Source organism: Lagenorhynchus albirostris, chromosome 15 (genome assembly GCF_949774975.1).
Source record: "Lagenorhynchus albirostris chromosome 15, mLagAlb1.1, whole genome shotgun sequence".
Taxonomy (NCBI): Eukaryota; Metazoa; Chordata; class Mammalia; order Artiodactyla; family Delphinidae; genus Lagenorhynchus; species Lagenorhynchus albirostris.
Window position 1 is genome coordinate 45,890,550 of NC_083109.1, and position 15,288 is coordinate 45,905,837.

General features: G+C 45.4%; 1 protein-coding gene across 6 annotated transcripts in view; it reads right to left on the minus strand.

Annotated features, from left to right (window-relative positions):
* Window positions 1-15,288, minus strand: part of KIZ (kizuna centrosomal protein) — a 113,670-nt gene that overhangs the window by 44,019 nt on the left and 54,363 nt on the right. The window lies entirely within an intron of this gene.

The window sequence follows — 15,288 nt, forward strand, 5'->3', positions numbered from 1 at the left end:
TGGTGGGTCCTCATGGTTTATTGAAATATATCTGTAATACAATCTAGACATAAAAACGCAGCAACCAGACTGTCTCTCGACAAAGATGTAAAATGGGGTGGTTTGAAAAACTTGTTTGTGTGTATGTGGCAGTTTTAAATCCATCAGAGGAAGTAGCTTTTAACCCTTTGAAGACTTTAATGATGTTCAAATCCACAGCTGTGCAATCTCATTCCACATGCCACCTGACTGATAGGAATGCCAGATAATCTTAACAGCAGAAAAGGCTAATTTTACATTGTCAATCATAACAAAGTTAGAGCTCCTCAACTCACATGAAATTTACTTAAATTGTCACTGCTAAGAAATTGAAAACTGCTGGCTGAAGTACAGGTTACATCCTCTATTTCTGAATGTAGAAAAATGACTATTATTTCTCCATTCAGACCCCACTGCAACATTTTCTTTATTCTTAGTAAGAACAGGAAGGAGTGGAAAGAGGGATTTAGCCCTCATCATCTATTTGCAGTCCACGGGGGGACTGGTGGAGTGTTAACAATTTGGCCACTGTTTTAGGTTAGGTCTGTCATAGGGCCACAACAGCCTCCAAGGAGATTGGGTAGTAACTTCCTTTAAAAAAAATGTCTGTTTGCATGATTCTAAAAAGCTATGGGAGAAGATATCAAAGACAAAACAGTATTTCTCCTTTAAAGGAACTGATCACATGTGTAGTTGGGAAGATTCAATACATACCCCAAAAGGAAAATGAAGCAACTTATAAACCAATGTTCATTAGCAAAGTACTACTAATTTGTAATTAGTGCAAAGGTTGGTTAAGTTACTAGATCTATGCAATGGCCATGCACCCGATGATGCAAGGATGAAAAAGACCCGCTCCTCCTGTACACTGGAGGTACGGGCCCACCCCCACTCTGGAGCAGGTTTCCACCCTGGGCAGGAAATAGAAATGGGCCCCCAAATTCAAGCCCTGTTCTCGACTCCGGACCACCCTGTTGGCACTCCAGCTCCTTGCCAAGTCCCGAGCTCCTGTCTAAACGCTAAGCCTGGAGTCTTCATCCCTATGGGCCAGACCCTGTTGGGTCCTTCAATCCTGAGCTCTGCTGCCCCACACCTCCTGGACTCCTGGCCAGTGGGACTTACAGCACCTATGGATACCTGCTTTTCCTAAGGCAAAATCTGGGTCCTGATTCTCCCTGGAAGGCTTTATCTTGTCGCCAACCAATTCACAGAATGAGACTGAGGCAGGAGATAGATGGGCCCCCCCACAGGGTAAACAGCTGGAGTTTGTTCCCTGTGGATGATACTCCAAGATGAAAATAGCAGGACAATCAAGAGAAGAGGCTGGGCCCTGCCCAGATAGAAGACCACATACTTCTCATTCTCGAAGTCAAAGAGATCTGCCCAACTAGAAAGCTCCCTGGAGGTCAAAAGGGGAGTGATGCCAACCTACCCATAGGTCTCTTCGCTGGCATCCATCTTGGCTGAGAGATGTGCATGCACATGGCGGGACCCTGAGATATACCAAATATGGACTCAGAATCAGGCAAATCAAAATGACTGGCCGAAAGAAACCCGGAAGAAATGCCCCATATAAGTGATTCAAACTACCACAAGGGCACGACTCTCTCTCTGCAAGTCCACACGTACTGTACCCTTTTTCCTCCTAATAAACACTTTACTTGTTTCACTACCTTCTGTCTTTGTGGGAATTCTTTTCTGCAAAGCTGAAGGGCCAGGGCCTTGTCACTGACCACTGGTCTAGTGGCTAGGATTCAGCACTCTCACTGCTGTGACCCGACCTCAATCTCTGGCTGGGAACCAAAACCCTGTTCAAGCCGCTGCAGGCTGAGGCCACCGGAGATCAAGACCTGCCCTTAAGAAGAGGAAGATAAGCCAATTTCAGAGCAGTAAAGGAGCGCACAAGGGGAAGACAATCAGGAAGTGGGAGGAGGACCTTCTGCTAGGCAGGATGCAGATGGAGGAGAGATGACAGCTGAAGCCAAGGAGCCACAAGGCAAAGGCGACGGGAAATGCCAGGATGAGAGAGGTGTGGGGACCAGCGAGGAGATGAGTCTGGCCAGGTGGTGGCTGCAGTTGGTGGTGACGGATAGTAAAGGGAAATAAAATTCGGTATAAAACTCTGGTGAGGCAACAGAGATAAACCTTGTGGATTCTGGAGCCATGGCTGGTTTCCTGGCAGCTGTGCCTCGATGGGGTTGGTGAGGGACAGACTGGCCAGGGGACTGACCCTGTGCTCTGGGTGGCCGGGGAGGAGCGCGCAGGTGTGAGCGCAGTGCGGGAGGACCCAAGCACCCATGGCTGGTGGGCTGAGGATGCTAAAAGCTGGGGCACATGCCAACCTCAAACGGCCAGTCACCCTAGGCTTCCACTGAGGAATGTGTGTCTCAGTGAGGCTCCATCTTTCCAGTTTTCGAGAAGCTGGAAATTCACAATTACTCGTTTTATTTTTATATGCCATCTCCCAAATTTTAAAATGGGGCAACTATTCAAAAGAAAGTTAAATACTGTGCTTGACAAACAGGGGCCCTCTGCAGGCTTGGGGTCTCCAGCTTACGATGCTTCTAGACACACTTCTCGACCAGGTGGTAAACCCCTAGCAAGGGCTGTGGCTTCCGCACCTCCTCCCAAACCCAAGTACAGCAGGGAACTCGGCAGACACTGGGTAATGCTGCTGTGCTAAGGAGGGGTGGGGGCAGCCTCCCTCCAGGGATGAGCATTTTATCTCTGCCATTCTCAGGAAAGATGAGAAGAGAAAGCTGATCAGCGGTTTGATTATTGTTATAAACCCCCTACAGACAATGCTCCCTGATGCCAGCATCCGCGCCCACCCCCGCAACCCGATACCACCACGGTGGGGCCAGTGCTCCATCACACGCCAAACGCCTTCGTTCTTTCCTAGTCTGATTGGTCCAAACATCAGGTCTGCTTAGACCAGCTCTCCCCACATCTGTCTGGGAGCTTCTCCGACTGCCTTCTTCGCAGGGATCTTTCTCATCCCTGAATTCCTCTAGCACAACACAGACAGCATCCTACTCTGTACTGCTCTCCAGTTATGCCCTGTCTGCCAAGTCTTCTCAACATGACCAGAAGCCTGTTGAGAACAGCAACTGGACTTGTGATTTCACAGGATGCTGAAGACACACTTAAAGACACTGTGTGTTGAATGACAGGCCAAGATTTAAAAACAGATTAGGGAATTCATGACACGCCTGTTGTCACAGCCTGTTTTTACATGTTGGTGTCACACCAGTCTGGGGCTTCCAAGGCTCCGCAAGGAGTGATCAACAAGACAGTGATCAATTAGACGGCCGCAAGCACTGTCCCCATGGAGCTACGGCCGATGCCAGATTAACTCCGAACCTTGATGAGTTGGTCTATGTTGAGATTTCTAGCAGTTATCTCCCCATGGGATAGACTTTAGTTTGCAAAATATCCATCAATCCTTTGCTGAAAATAACTCTTAAATAATTCACACAGTGTACTGAGCTAAAGATTAAAGACTATGTGTTATGAAAATACTATTTCAGAATTCAAGACCCCAATTTGTTTCATGTCTTCTATTTGCATTCCTACAAAAATACTTCAGCTGGGAGGGCAATGGCCTGACAGCCCATGTCCAGTCTCCCCGGGGGAATATGTGGCCTGGCACCAAGGCACTGGGCCCTACCATCCGGTCATTTTCTGTGAAGTCCGGCAAGTGGACAAACCTGCTGGATGACAAGCAATTGCTAGAAACACAAACGGCACTTTAAAATATTTTATTTTATCCAATAATAGTTAAGTATACAATAAATAAAATTAGTTTTTGGCTAAATTTAAAGTAATTACTTTTTTTAAAAAATATTTATTTATTTATATATTTTTGGCTGCGTTGGGTCTTCATTGCTGCACGCAGGCTTTCTCTAGTTGCGGGGAGTGGGGGCTACTCTTTGTTGTGGTGCGTGGGTTTCTCACTGCGGTGGCTTCTCTTGTTGTGGAGCATAGGCTCTAGGGTGCACAGGCTTCAGTAGTTGTGGCACACAGGCTCAGTAGTTGTGGCTCGCGGGCTCTAGAGCGCAGGCTCAGTAGTTGTGGCACACGGGCTTAGTTGCTCCGCGGTATGTGGGATCTTCCTGGACCAGGGCTCGAACCCGTGTTCCCCGCATTGGCAGGTGGATTCTTAACCACTGCGCCACCAGGGAAGTCCATAAAGTAATTACTTTCTAAGGTTTTGGCTAAATTTAAAGTAATTACTTTCTAAGAAAGCTTCATTTTTCAGTCACACAGAATTTAGGACATAATTTACAAGAAAGCAATTCCATGTCAGGCTAATGTGAGCACTCAAATTAAGGTAGAATTTTTTGTTTAAAGTAAGGGAGAAAAGGTGTTATGCTTTTTCTTTCAGTATCACAAGCTGAGAATGACTTCTTAGCAAACAGAAAATAAACCTTTCCTTAACTGTAGCATATGACTTTCACACATGCCCGTGGGTGTTGTTTTTGGGGGACTCAGCACAGATGCGCTTCAGCTGCAGTGATGCGAGCTTGACTTTTGGGCTTCCTTTTCTCCAGGAGACAGCAGTCAGCATGGTGTGGTCCCCGACTCCAGGTAGTGACAAGTTTGCTTACCTAATTTACATATTATAGTGTTACTTGTTAAAAGTTTTATGAATTACGTTTACTGTCTTTTTAATGAAACTGAAGAATCAGAAAGGAGTTGGTTACATCCAGAACAAAGTTTTAGGGAGGAAACTGTATTTCAGAACAAGCAACAACAAACAGGCATCACTCCCAGAGGTGGCTGTGGATGGTGAGCCTGTCACTGAGGAATAATCCACACGTGAGGGTGGGAAGGGGACAACCCAGATGGACTGTCTGCACCCGATTCTGGAGGTCGCAGAAACCCCGCCTGGAAACTCACGGCTTCAGTCCTACCTTCCTTTTGAAACATAAGTGGCTTTGATCTTTTCACTAAGAACACATGGTCTGGATAGAAAAGATGATTTAAAAACTATCATTTTATCAGATCCCAGGCCTTGTTTTCTGCATTTAATTCCCACGGAAATTTGTTGATTACAATGAACATTTAAAAATTCTCCTAAGATCCATGAGGTTCTTAAACAGAAGTAACAGAATGCATTCACGTACCTAATGCTCAAAGCCCACAACTGCTGCAAAATATAACTAATGAACCAAAGCTGACTGTTGTCAGTCAAAACCCGAGCCGCTAATTCAATTTGTGTAGCTTACTGGTCCTCCTGAAGCAATTTAGCACCTTTGCCAATAAGAGAAAACCCCTAGTGACACCCCACCCACAGGTACACAAACACAACCCAGAAGCAGAGAGGCCCGAAGAAAGCCCTACCTCCATAAAGATGCAAATTAAGATTTAAACAGGGTAGCAATCGGCCAGCGCTAATCCTTTTACCGAGGTGTAAATGGCTATTGAGAACTGAATTCTGGGCTGCCAGCTCTTGTTGGGTAGTCTTACAGACACATTTCACCCAGGAGCCACGCCAAGCCACCAACTCTGAGGACGACTGATAAACAGTTTCATCAGGCCAGCGTAATTTGTTTGCTGTGCTATCAAACTTCCTGACCATCAATCCAAACGCGTCAACGTAACCGGCATGAAGAATTAGCACCCTGGGAACAGGAACTGGGAGCAAGGATCCCAAGCCTGACGCCCGGTGGCCAGAACAGCTGTAGGTGCGGCCGAGGCAGGGTCTGGACGTGGGGTTTTGTTGGCCACACAAAACGGTTGTAGAAAGGACAAACATGTACATAGTTAAACAGTATTTTTCTTTTCATGGGCTGTCTTAGGAAACCTATGTTTTGGTGGCTACCTCGGCCCCCATTGTGCAACCCCCTGGGTGGTCCCTTCCGGGGGGGGGCACTCGAAGGGAGCACAAAGCCGGAGGGAGGGGAGGAGGGGGCGGCAGCACAAAGGCCAGCGGCGGGGGCGGGGGTCTGCGGCGGCCGCGGGCCAGGGGTCACGAACAAGACTCCTCTCTTCACCCGGGAAACAAGGGCTCCTTCTCTTCACCTGGAGGCCGTGTGAGGGCGATGACAGCTGGGATCGAGGGCTTGCCGTGCGGGGGCACCCGGGCCTGCGAGCATGCTCTTTATTTAAAGCAGCAGAGGCTGCACAAGCAAAACCCCTGCCTTTTCCCCCTCGCTGGCCTCCAAATAGATCTCCTTATTCTGCCCCACTTCAATTCTCAGAACTACTCCCTCTCCCTGACCACCTGATTTTAAGTTCCTTAATGCGGCGCTGGAAGGCCCCCTTTCTGACTGGTGCTCCCCTCCAGCCTTCAAAAGAAAGAACCCGCCTGAACCCAGAACGAGTTCTTAGTAGCCAAGAATCTCTGTGTGCCCCAAACGTAACATCCAGGTTGATAAAAATCCACCCTGCTGGGAGGATGAAGGCTGGAAACATTTGCTCCTTGGGTTTCTGTTAAGTCCCTGACATGTCACCAGAGGGGTGTCATCATTAGGGTGCTGGCTGCGCTCTCCAATCTGAGGTGCATACAACAGATTTATGGAGCCAGTTACCTAAAGTGACCAGGCTTTAAATCTCTGCTGCCAAAATGAACATGCAGGGTAAATGACTCATTATCAGACAACCTGATGCCTTTCAAAAATTTAATACAATCAGGCCGTGTATTTTGGAAAAGTTTAAAAAATACTATGAACATAGTAAAAAAAATTTTTTTTATTAGACGTCATCATTGGTTCTATAATTAAACGCGAGAAGGTGCTTTTGGTAAAGGGGTATCTTTTACCGTCAGGGTAGAACCATCTTTGCTGGGGCTTAATGACTGATGGAGGACCCTAAAACCAAACATCAGACTTTCGCTGTGCCGGTACATGTCTGTCTCCAAATGTGTACGTGCGCGCACGCACGCGCACACGTGCGTGCGTGCGTGCGTGCGTGTGTGTGTGCGCGCGCCCGCGCGCGCGCAGGGGTGCATCTGTAGGAGAAGAGACCAGGAGGCTCAGGCTGGGCCAGCGTGGTTTCACTGCTGGAGGGAGACCAGAAGGCATGATGGGTGGTGGATGGGTCGCTGAGGCTCAGGCACCATTCAGACCCTGAAATAAGTTAGTGTTTACGTCGCTTCTCACCTAGAAGGGACATATGAGACTCCTTCAAGGCCAATTAAGTCTGATGAATGGGAGTGGGGTCCAGGGCAGTCACTGACTCAGTGTTCTGGGTCCACTTCAATGATGCCACTGAAATGGCAGCAGCAGCACCCAGGGAGGGACCTGCAGGAAAGAGACTGAACACTTGGCTATTAATGCTTGCCCTCTGCTGTAGGAGTCAGTAGGAATCAAACACAGGACTACAGGAAAAGACTGTGCCCACTTGCTGCCGGGCCCTTCAGAGAGGCAATACTGTATTACCATGAAGAAGCTGAATCACTTTATTATTCAATGCTCACTCACCCAAGAAGCTGCTTAAGCGATGCCAAAGACAAAAAGAAGAAACAAGAAAGTGGACAATACCAAATCATCATTGTGAATGAACAAATGGATTAACTGTGGAGGAGAGGCAGGCAGGATGCAAGCAGGGAAACAATCCAAGTTAACTGGCCCTCCTGGGTAGACGCTGGGAACCAGGTGAAAAGGCTTCTCTAGTCAGTGTCGGGGTTCAGGGGATGTCAGACAAGCACATCCCTAATTCCAGGTAAGTGCACTTTTCAAAACAGTGGAAAGCAATTCCAAGTGTGCTCGTGATTACAGATGTAATAATGCTCCGAACAACCATGGACAGCATATGTCCTTGTAATCTGTATTCCAGCTGATCAGTAAGGACCATCAGTGCCATGATTCAATACCATAAAAAATTCGTTTAGGGATTCGATGGTGCTGGAAAGTAGTGCTTTTCAGTGTTTAAGGTGGCAGAACACCTGGAGTTCACAGAACTTTCTGCAAAACACCAGAGTATACTAATGTACTTCGTTTCATCACACAAATCTGAAAAACTTTTACAAGCGGACGATGAATATATATATACAATATAAAAATCAAACATATATCCATGATAAAAAGCCAATCTGTCAAAGCTAACAAAATCAGCTGCTTCCATATTTTTCGTCCTTATTCATTTGGCACTCTCACTCATTTTGTTATCTCCCAGTAGGCAAGCTATAGCAGGTACCAAAGTTTTAGGGAAATGATTTTGAGAAAGTTCTCAAAATTACAAAGATTCATTTTCTACAAACTTGGAAAAGACCATTTTACTCACTGCAGGGTAATGCCAGTGGAATATGTCTGAGCATCACTGCCGTGGAGAAAACTAGTCTAGCATTGCTTTAAGCAGCAGATTTAGACACACATTCAGTCCATCAAAATGACAAGCAAATTAAAACAAATTACCCTGACGAGGGAGAGCAGTGAGAAAAAAATTAGAATTAGTTGGAAGCCGTAGAAGATGGGGGTTCAGGACTCCTCCTCACGGCTCTCCTGGAGGTTAAGGTAAGTGGCCCAGCAGGGACTGAAAATGGTGAGATCAACAGTAAAAGTACAAGAAAACATATCAAGGGCTCACTTTTTGCTTCCCTTTGGGTTTTAGGTTGTCTTATCTGCTTGGCCTACCTGCACCCCCTCCCCGCAAAGCTCCCCTGAAGGGAAGCCTCCCACTCAGGTCTCAAGCTCCAATGTGCCTTCTCTAATCCCACCTTAAAATGAATTTGGTTTTTCCAGAAGCCTATCATCAATGGCTCAAAGACTGTTCTTCAAAGGTGGGAAATATCAGTTAAGGTGATTACGAACAGGGAAGCTGAGCCATGAGGAACCAAAGAGGAGGAATAAAACGGCAACAAAACAGAGAGGAGGGAAGTGTTGATGTTTGCCACCCGATGACCGGAAACAGATCCCAGTTTTGCTCTGAGGACCCCTCCCCATCGTCATCCACCCAACTTGGACAGGGCTCACAGTGAAGTGTGGGCCTGGGTAGAGCCAGTGGGTGCTGCCCTGGCCCCAGGGACTGTGCAGGGCATGGCCACATGGTGCGGTCAGAGCCGTGGAGGTAGAGGCCCCACTGCTGGGCCCAAGCACACGAACCTCCAAGTTGGGCAGCCCACCTGGAAGGGGGTCCCCAGGTCCACTTCAGGGTGAGCAGAGGGGACTGCAGTGGGTGCGGACCTGTCTGCCCTGAGGACAAACTCTGGAAGTGACCTCTGAATGGAGCTGAATGGGGACTATCAGGGCAGCAAAAAGCATCTTTCCACTTGGAGTGAGCAGGGGTGTAAGAGGCCACCTTGTCGACATGCTGGGAGAGCAACAGGAGAGGGAGCTCTGGGGCCATGAAACAGGCAGCTGCCCCCCTCCCCACTCAAAGATGACAGAGGTTCTTAGCACTGTTACAAATATTACCATATTAAGTTTATAGAACAACCCAAGCCTATCCCTAAAGAGATATTAAAGATTTCAGGTAGGTCAAGGTGGAGTGTGGAAAACACCACTGTCCCACCCCAGACATCTTCAGAGCTGTCCAGCCCTGGACTCAGCGCTTCTCTCCCCAGAGCGGCGATGAACACACAACTACCCAGTTCCGCCTCTGGCATTCCCTTCCTGCTGCAGGCAGACCTCGTTCCCGCTGCTCACACATCCTGGCTTCAGAGAGTCCCCCACAGCTGCTCAGACTAGGGTTTTCCTTTATGATACATTTTCAGCTCTGATTACCTTGTTTCTGGGAGGTATCCCATTTTTAAGGAAAACTTATCACACCCATTTGGATGATTATTTCCTGGGTGAACTCTGAGTTCTGGGGCCTCACTGGGGACCTCACATGCTGATGTGAAGCACAAGCTATGCTTACACGGCACGATACCCACCATTTCTCAATGAAAAGGACCAACTAAAATAAAACACCCATTTTGTCAGGATTCTGATTCTCCGATGCTAGAAATTAAATCTACCAAAGTGCCAAAAGAGTCAGAAGTGGGAGAGACAGAAGCCAAGTTCATTTCTAACTTAAAAAAAAGGTTGGCCATTCCTGTCTCACCTCATGGACATCCCTGAATCCTGACTTCCGGAACCATCACATCAGATCACCATGAACTAATTAATTATCAGATGCCAACATATGCCAGCCACTGTACCCGGTGTTTGTGCCGAAAAAGTGAATCTGATGAAGGTGATAAATGAGAACTGAGAAGTCAAGTTCGATTAGTCAATGGTGATACCGGCCAAAAGGAGATCCAAGATCAGTCACAACAGGTCACGGCTCTGCCATTGTTCCTGCAATTTCACAATATGTCTAGAGCAAAGAGAGATCAAGAGAACATTCCAAACCAAACAATTCCTGATTTGTTTCTTGTGATCGTTTCTAGTTCAAGAAAGGAAATCAGGGGCAGGGCTAGCCTGATACGAGAAATAAAATAAGGCAACAGGTTCATATTCTGGATAATTGTTCATAAATGTGTATAAAACACAACCACATCCTGAAATAGCATATTCTACGTGTCAGCACATGGTCATCAGTTTGGAAGGCTTTCTAGAAATCACACACAGGAAAACAAGAAAGTATTGTGTACAATCTGAAGGGACAAATTGTTAACAGACTCGAGAGGGCTCGTCACAAGGGAAGAAAGATGACATGCAAGGGGAGAAAGCCGTTCCAGGAACAGATTTAAAAGGTAAAGGGCAAACCAAATTAGAAATGACGCGGCCAAAACTATGCGTTTCATAATTAAAAGTGAAAGTGGCCAAATGAGATCTGGTTTCCTAGGTCTTCAGAAAGGAAGCAGCGGCCAAGAAGAAGTAACTGTGAGGGAGACGGGAGCAGGGGACATGGTGGGGAAGGGAGGGGGAGGCTTGGGTGCTCATGCTGTTTCTCGCCTGGGCGGGGTGACCACGTATTCACCTGTCATAATTAGTCGAGCAGCATATTCAAGATTTGTTCACTTTTCTGCATGCATGCTATCCTTCAGTAATAACACTTATCTTAAAAAGTACCTAAGATAAGGAGTTCAGCTTCTTGTTGGTAATGCAAGCTAATCTTTGCATTAAGACCAAATATATATATATATAAATATGTCTTTGATAACATTAGAGAGATAAAGTAGGAAAGAACTACAGGATCAAAATCTAGAGAAAAAGGAAATTCAGAGAGATGAGCCTAACATTTGGGGGCACCTTTTCTTTGAAGGGCATGTGCCAATTTCTGAAAAGGTAGCTAATAAGTGTGAGAAGCTGAGTGGAGCTTTGGATGACCTCAGAGAGCAAGAGAATAAAAACTCAAGTCCAGGTCCACCAAGGAAGGGGAGCCCTAATAAATCATCCACACTTGGAACTGGAAACTCATAGGGCTACTTCCTACAGATAAGGGTGAAACAGATACAGTCTGGCCCTCAGAGGGACCAAAGCCTGGCTTCAACCCATCTCAATCCTCAGACCTGGATGAAAGTAACCCAGGACTGCTTCTGCCCGAGACGCTGCCGGGAGCAAATGTAAATCCTCTTTAGGTTTCTTCCTGAAACTCACATATTTTATATATATATAAGTCATTCCAAAAAAGAGCAAAGAAAAAAGGGGACATAATTATTGACACAGTAGAAATTCTAAAATATAAAATATGCCCACAAATTTGAAAACTTAGAAAATGGATCTCTTTCTAGTACACTATAGATTTTCAAAACTGACTCAAAATACATGAAAACCTGAATATACATATAAGCATTTAAGAACTGGAATAAGTAATCAAACAAAAATGGAGGAAATTTTCATCAGCAGATCTGTCTTGCTGGTGAAAGCAGCTCTTTTGTAACCTTTGCAAGTGCTTCTCAGCATTCCCCACACTGCCTTCGCTCCAGGTCACCTCTTCTGACTGAGGCCAGCAGCCTGTGATGAGATGGCTGGCAAAGGTGGGACACCAGGCTGAGGCTGGCCAATGGAGAGTTCTTTTAACATCTGTATACACACCAGGTGATAATGGCTGTAATTACTGCCTACTCTGCTGACAATCACGTCTCAGGATTACTGCCCTCTTGAAAACCTGGTTATGGACTTTAAAAATTTAAACCAAAACAAACATAAGAAAAGTCTCAGATTTTTCAGATCAAAACAGATGAGCTAACAGGAGAGGCACAGGCAAGACTGGAGAATGAAGTGCCAGGTTGAACGTGAAGGGGATGCACTGTGCACCCCACCCCCACCCCGGCACGGGGTTATTTTTTCCAGAAGTGTATTGCACAGCCTTACTTTGAGAACAAAAGCCAGAATATGTGGAGTGGCAAGAAAAAGCTCAGGGGAGCACCTGTACTGAGGGGCAGAGGTCATGTCCAGGAAAAACAAGCGACAGTGAAGAAAAAAACAACTGAGAACAGCTATCTGAAGGTGCCATCACATCAGAAGGAACACTGCATTTATCAGTGTGCTTCCAGCTCCTCTAAAAGTGAACGCTGGGTAAATTCCAAAGAATTTGGTTGTAACCTATTACTCCAGGCAACATGATTTCCACCAGCAAGTCTTTCTCAGATGCAAGAATTTCCTTCCTATATTTAACTTCTGAGAGGGGCTAAATTAAAATCACTGGATGAGATTCAATCTATGTGATCGCATTTTTAGGACCTTGAGAAACCAAGGCTTTCATTTGACTTAACTTAAAAGGCAGTATTACATTTAGCTTTCAGGCATGCTCCAGGGGGAGAAAGAACAAAGCAACTCGGCAAGTACTTTGTTCAAGCTGGAAGAAAGGTACATAGCACTTCATCAGCTTATTTGAGGCTGGAAGGCACAAAAATCAATATGCACAGAGCCAAAGGTCAAACTGCCGCTGCTTGGTTTTCTTTTCTTTTTCTAATTAAAGAATCTATTTGTTTCTTGAGCTTCCTTATTCAACCTTATGAAATATTACCCTTGATGACACTCCAGTTACGTAGGCAGTGGAGAGAATAACTGGCAGACAGTTAAGAATGCAGACTCTGGACCCAGACGGCTGAGTTCAAAGCACACTGAGCCACTTTGTGACTCTCAACAACCTCTCTGTTTCTCAGTTTCCGCCTCTATAAGATGACGATGGTGATAGGAATAAATGGGTTATTATAAATAAAGCTCTCACAACAGTATCTGGCACAGAGCTGGTGCTACTGAAGGGAACACCACCGCCGTCATGGTTGTGATTTGCATGGCAGAGCGCAGAAATTAGGAGCATGAATTCTGGCATGTGCCCTCCAGGCTGGACGTCACCTGCACCTCCAGCCAGCTGTGTGCCCTAGGAAGGTTATTTAATCTCTCTAAACCCCACTTAAAACACTCTACTTGGCATCTATAGCACAAGCCTGGCCCTCAGTTCTCCTCACTCTTCACCACAGACTCCTCCCAGACTCCTTTTCTGGTTCCTTCTGATCTTCCTGACCTTGACTGTGGAGTCAGGCCTTGGGCTGCTTTCCTATGTATGCTTACTTCCTAACCGTCCTCTCAGGGCCCATGGCTTTAAAACACATTTATACTATGATGATTCAGCAGAGTTGCAGGGTACAAAGTCAACACACAAAAAATCAGTTGCATTTCTATACAATGAACAATCTAAAGGGGAAATTAAGAAAATAATCCCATATATAATAGCATAAAAGAACAAAATAGGGACTTCCCTTGTGGTCCAGTAGTTAAGACTCCGTGCTCCCAATGCAGGGGGCCCCGGGTTCGATCCCTGGTCAGAGAACTAGATCCTGCATGTCGCAACTAAAGATCCCGCATGTCACAACCAAGACCCAACGCAGCCAAATAAATAAATAAATATTTTTAAAAAAACTGTTACTCCTGTTACGTTGTTAAAAAAAAAAAACAAGAACAAAATACTTAAAAATAAACTTAACCAAGGAGGCAAGTTGCACATTGAAAACTACAAAACACTGTTGAAAGAAATTAAACACAAATAAATGGAAAGACAACTTGTGTTCATGGGTTTGAAGACTTAATGCTGTTCAAATGTATATACTACCCAACATGATCTACAGATTCAATGCAATCCCTCAACCTCCCAGTGGCATTTTTTACAGAAAAATAGCAAACAATCCTAAAATTCATTTGGAATCACAAAGGACTCTGAATAGCCAAAATAATATTGAGAAAAAAGAACAAAGCAGGAGGACTCACTTTCTTGTTTTATAACATATTACAAAGCTACAGTAATCAAAACAGCATGGTACTGGCATAAATACAGACATAGACAAATGGAACAGAATAAAGCCATGCACATACAGCCAAATGATCTTTGACAAGAGTGTCACGATGGAGAAAATACACTGTGGGGAAAAGACAACCTCTTCCACAAATGGTGGTGGAAAACTGGATAGCTACATGCAAAAGAACAAAGTTGGACCCTTATATTACACCATACAAAAATCAACTCAAAATGGATTAAAGACTTAAATGTAAGACCTGAAGCTACAGAACTCCTAGAAGAAAACACAGGAGAAAAGCTACCTGATACTGGTCTTAGCAAAGATATCTTGGATATGACACCAAAAGCACAGGCAACAAAAGCAAAAATAGACAAGTGGGACGATATCAAACTAAAAAAATCCTACACAGCAAAGGAAGCCAGCAACAAAATACAAAGGCAACCTACTGAATGGGAGAAAATATGTGCATATCATTTGTCTGATAAGGGGTCAATATCCAAAATATATAAAGAACTCATACAACTTAACAGCAAAAAACCCAAACAATCTGATTAAAAATGGGCAGAGGATCTGAACAGACATCCTTCCAAAGAAGATATACAGACAGCCAACAAGTACATGAAAAAGTTCTCAACATCACTGATCATCAGGGAAATGCAATAAAAACCACAATGAGATATCATCTTACACGTTAAAACTGCTACCATCAAAAAGAAAAGAAGGGCTTCCCTGGTGGCGCAGTGGTTGAGAGTCCACCTGCTGATGCAGGGGACACGGGTTCGTGCCCCGGTCTGGGAAGATTCCACATGCCGTGGAGTGGCTGGGCCCGTGAGCCATGGCCACTGAGCCTGCACGTCTGGAGCCTGTGCTCTGCAATGGGAGAGGCCACAACAGTGAGAGGCCCGCATACCACAAAAAAAAAAAAAAGAAAAGAAATAACAAGTGTTGGCAAGGAGAAAAGGGAGAGAAAAGGGAACGCTTGTGCACTGTTGGTGGGAATGTAAATTGGTGCAGCCACTATGGAAAACAGTATGGAGGTTCCTCAAAAAATTAAAAATAGAACTACCATATGAGCCAGCAATTCCAGTTCTCGGTATTTATCTGAAGGAAATGAAAACACTAACTTGAAGAGATATACACACCCCCAGGTTCACTGA